Below are 5,425 nucleotides of genomic sequence, written 5' to 3'. Positions count from 1 at the left end.
AGCGGCTAACAACTCAGTCTAGGACAGAATAGAGCAGATCGACAACGTCAATAGAAAACATATAGCCTGAAGACTTATTGTCATGCAAAAATTTAACAACATCAAGAAAGTTCCTGCAAGAAAAAGGGGTCTTCGACTTCTATACTATTAAGATGCCTTAAAAAGAAACTACTGACATTGCTCTGCCAAGCGCCTCTTTCACTAACAATACACCTAAACAAAATTCCTTCCTTATGTGTTTTGGCGGTAAGAACACATTTGAGCCATTTCCTGTGCAAAGACGAATACCTTTAGCGATTCTATCCAGGCCAATACTTTCACACAGAGAAACCGCATTAGATTTCAGCTTGCCCAGACAAACCATGGTCTTGCGGAAATTCTTATGCACAGCCTCATGAGCCATCTCGTTAAACATACCGGATGGTATGACGACGAGTCCACCTTGCTTGTCCGCTTGAGTGAGTCGAAGCTTGTGGTCGGCAAAGAACTTAACGACTCTTTTGGTGGTCGACTAATGTCTAGCTCCGTTGATGAGCGCGATCCTGTTGAGACTGCCCACGCCGTCTAGCAAGCACCTTTCCTGGTCCTCTGGGTCAGCTTTACTGGAAATCCTTCGATTCAAGGAAAGTAGCTCATGGCTCGGAATCCTTGGCCCGTGCTGAACATCGGGACTTTCCTAAGGACAGCGACTACACCTTCCGGGATACTAATACCTCCCAGAACCTTAAGCGCCATGCTATACTCTCTTGGTTTCTTCTTTCAACACTTTTTGATAACACCAGCAACGACCTTTGCCTCAGGATTTCACTGGTTTGGGCGGCGAGCCGCCAGTAGGACTGAAGCTTCACGCCGGCAATGTTGGCCGAGTTCTGGGAAAACATATCAATTGCAGCCAAACGTACAGCAGACGTACCTGTCGCCGCCCACTTCGACTTCCACAACCTTAGGCTCACTCAAGCGGGCAAGAAAGGTGGATTCGTGGTCATACCGTCTTGTATTTTTAGCGAGAAGGCTCATGAGGCTGTGCATAAGAATTTCCGCAAGACCGTGGTTAGTCTGGGCAAGCTGAAATCTAATGCGGTTTTTCTGTGTGAAAGTATTGGCCTGGATAGAATCGCTAAAGGTATTCGTCTTTGCAAAGGAAATAACTTAAATGTGTTTTTTACCGCCAAAACACATAAGAAAGGAATTCCATTTATATGTATTGTAAGTGAAAGAGGGGCTTGGCAGAGACAAGCCAGTCGTTTCCTTCTAAGGCGTCTTAATAGTTTAGAAGTCGAAGACCCCTTTTTCTTGCAGAAACTCTCTTAATGTTGCTAAAACTTTGCATGACAATAGGCCTTCAGGCTATATGTTTTCTATTGACGTTGTCGATCTGTTCTATTCTATCCCACACACTGAGCTGTTAGTCGTTGTAAAGCCATGCATTGAAAAGAATGGTGCGGTTTCTTCAAAAATGCTGCCAGTGTTTCTATTGCAAATTTCATGGCAATGTTAGAGTTTTACCTGTCTTGCACTGTGGTATCATTTGAAGACCACCTGTTTGTTCAAAAAATGGGAATTCGTATTGGTTCCTGCGTGGCTGCTGTGCGGTGTAACATCTTTCTTGCGGAGCTGGACAGGTCATTGGTGGATACTTTTGAAGAAGCCAAAGGCTGGAAACTTTTAGATATGTGGACGATTTTTTAATTATTAAAAAAAATCAGGTTCCCTCATCTTACCTACAAACAGTGGAAAATGTTCTATCTGGTTTTAAACTACTTTGAAAAGGTTTGGACTTTACCCATGAGCTTGCCCAAGGCAATAGGTTGCAGTTTTTAGACAATAACATCATCCTTAAAGACGAAAGCTTTTGCTGAATGTATTGCCCTCGCGCACGAAAAGAAGTAATGCCCTATGACACTGCCCATTCGAAGACTGTAAAGCGCGCTATAGCCCAGATGTGCATGGAAGTGTCGATGAAGAAATCATGTTGCCATAAAGCGAGCGAAAGCTTTCAAACCCAGGTTCGGAAGTTGGAGCAAGCAAGCCTTCCAACGTCGATCGTAAGCGCAGCAGCAGAAGCTTTGCTCAGAAAACTGAAGAAAGAATGTAGTAAAAAACGCAGTGAAGATTAGGTCACCAAAGCCAAAAGCAGACCGGTGTCATCCCGTACACTCATAAGGTTGCGCACAATTTAAAGCATGTGGCAACAAAATACAAGGTTCCTGTGTTTTTTTCCGCCCCCAAGAAACTGGCTGCCCTATACGTTACAACTGATCCCAACAAGGCAAAGAGAACTGAATGTAAGAAGAGACATGCAGCTCCGATTGTTAAATGTGCCGTGGGAGTCGTCTACTAGATTCCACTCACGTGCGGAAAGAAGTACATCGGCCAAACCGGCCACTGTATTAACGACCGATTAGCAGAACACAGTCAGGATTTACAAAATGGCACAAGTTCACATCTGCCGCATCACTGTAAAGCCGCATCACTGTGTACAGCAAGGCTGAAACAAAATGGTTTTAAGCAGAAGTAAAGACCGGAAAGACTGTGAACTGTTACTGGCTTTATATATCAAAAACAACTGCAGCGATGAAACTGTTTTTTTAGATACACGAGGGTAAGACACCTGTTTGCCTCACTTATCTATTTTTTTCAATTTTTGTACAACCCTCCCGCGCATGTGTGGTTCTTGTATCCCTCTTGATCGTTTGCGTTATATTCATTCGCATTCGCGGTGAATAAATCAGTTGGAAGTTGCGCCTGTCCTGTCTGGCTTTCTGTGTGTTGTCTGTTTCGGCGCTACAACCATTTTCTGGAAACATGCACCAACTAGCCCCCCAACGAGTATTGCCCCGCAGTTCATAATAGGCAGTGATGCACTGGAAGTTGTTGAGAAATTCGTGTACTCAGAGCAGGTAGGAACCGCTGACCTGGTCTACGAGAGAGAAATAACTACGAATAAGAACGGGTGCAGTGCACTTGGAAGGCACTCTCAGGTCAGTAATGTCAGCTTACGAGTATCCTCCAAGAAGAAAGTCTGCAACAGTTTAAGTTGCCGCACTCATCTATGGTGTGGAAACCTGGAGCCTAAATAAAAGGCTTTCACACAATCGTAGGGCACAGCATTGGGCTATGAAAAGCAAAATGATGGCGTAAAGTTAAGGGACCTGAAAATATCAGAATTGACCAGGGAACAAACACGAGTTATCGATACCCTAATTGAAATGAAGAGGAAATCCCCAGGTTCAGGGCATGCATTGCGAAGGCAAGATAGCCGACGTGCCCTTCGGGGAACAGAAGAGTGACTAGGCAAGCTTAGCAGGAGGGCGGGGCAGGGAGCAGAAAAGTAGAGGGAAGGCGGAGATTAGGAAGTTTGTGGTGATAAGGTGAGGGAAGCTGCACAAGACAGGTTTAATTGGAGGGACATGAGAGAAGCCTTCGGGCTGTAGCGGAAGTTGTTAGGACGATCACGATGCTTATTGTTAGACTTGCGGCGTGTGTTCCTGTATGCGGAGGATAGAAGTAGTCGCATCCATGTCACAAAGTCGTGGCTGCCTTGTACGTATTTCACTTTTGCAGCAGAAATAGGCAAGGCGCCTCAGTTTATCACGAAAGGGTCACAATGCGGCGTCGACGATTTTGCACCCTTCGCGGGGGCAGTTGACCGCTCTCGACGCTGGAGGGTCAAGACTTCTCCGTCCCCTCCCCAGGATTATCACCGGGAAGCGAGCGCTTGGCCGATGTGGGGACGGGAAGCGGCCGGTTGAATGCCCCAGCACCCTTCCCGGCCTTGGCAAGTTGTCACTGCTTCTCGTTAGGACAGTAGCTTTCCCTCGCGTCCCCTTCAGTTTCTTCGTGTTTCTTCTCCCCCCTTCTCAACATCTGCGAATCGTTGGCACACTGGGCCTTGAGGATTTGTTTGGTTGTTTCTATTTTGTTTGCCGTGAGAACGCGGCGGCGGGAAAATCGCGAGCCGGGCAGTTGGCTTGGAGATTTCGATGCGTGCGGACGTGTGTGAGGTCAGCCAGGGAAGTGGTCGGCAAGCGAGCCTAGGCGGGTGTCTGACGCGTAGAGCGCGGCGACGGCGCCCTCAAGACGCGTGGCCCAAGTTCGCCAGTATCCGCAACCCCCCATCAGCCCCGCGGGCCTCTGCAGCCCGACGCTCCCTGCGACCGGACCTTGCCACCCCGCAGCTAAGCCACCATTTCTCCCCACTCGCTTGAACTCTATTAGTCCTGTCTCTTCTTGTTCTAACCTTTTGTATAGTATTGCTTTGTTCTGATAACGCTGTGTAGTCCTCAGCCCCATGTTTTCCTTTTCCTGTTAATAGTTGTTTGTGTTCTGATTTTGTGCTTGTTGTTCGCGTCACGCCTGTGGGTTGACGCTTCTTTGTTGGGCTTTGTTTTGCACATTTTGTGGGTGTTCTTTGCCCAAGTATAAAGCTGTTTGACAAGGAACTTGCCTACGCCCCATGCCTCCGGTCAACGCCTGATCAGGCGTGGCTCCTATCGCCGGTGAGGAGTCAACCCTCATCTTCCGCACACGGGGTAGAGAAGTTTGTCGCTCCTCCCCCTTCAAACCTACGGAGAGTGCAGTGGTGGGCATGTTGGCCCGAATAATTATAATTGCGGTGCCAACCAAACATCAATTCGCTCACGATATCGTGACAATCCATAGCAGTCAAAACTTTTGTGATTCATAAGAGCGTATTTTTTTTTCATTCAAAGGTAACAGAGGCATTCTTAAATTTGCCCTTTTCCAATGCACAGCTATCGTTTGGGCTAGAGTAATCTGCATACAGTCTGGCCTTCATAAGAAAGCCCTGAGTGCTAAGCGAGTGTTTTCGCCATTCCATTTCTAGTGGCTGAATCTCTGCAGAAGAAACTGAGCTCTCTCACCAGTCCGGTCCCAGAGTTGGACTGCAAAGAAGATGTTATAAGGGTTCCTACAGGAATAGACAAAGTAAGCGCACCGGGTTTAATAACATATGGCTTTGATATTTGTGCATGTGTATACTTACACAGAATTATTACTTAGGCCGTCTTTTTTCTTCTAAAAAAGCACGCATTGGTAGCCTATGACAAAAAGTGACATCGTAGTGTTCGAGAAAATTTGTGCGCGCGGCTTTCTAGGGGAACGGAGAGTGCTCCTCTTATTGCGTGACATTTAGCCGTGACATGGAACAAGAACAGTGTCGGTGTGTCGCCAAAACGATCTAAGCCTTACGCCAGAAACTCAGGTCTACGTTTGTGCGAAAATTCAAGGATCTGATATGTTCGGTAGAGTAGTAATGTATTCTATATTAGATTCTGTCCGAATGTCTGATTAATAAAAATTACGAGGCATTTGTATACCCTATACCATATATATTGCACTGCATAAGTTCGTCCAGAACATAAGTTCGCCCGTTCAACTTCCAGACCTTGTAAAGAAAAAAAAA

This window comes from Amblyomma mixtum, chromosome 7 (genome assembly GCF_055824585.1).
Source record: "Amblyomma mixtum isolate Tamu chromosome 7, ASM5582458v1, whole genome shotgun sequence".
NCBI lineage: Eukaryota > Metazoa > Arthropoda > Arachnida > Ixodida > Ixodidae > Amblyomma > Amblyomma mixtum.
This window is presented reverse-complemented; position numbering follows the sequence as displayed.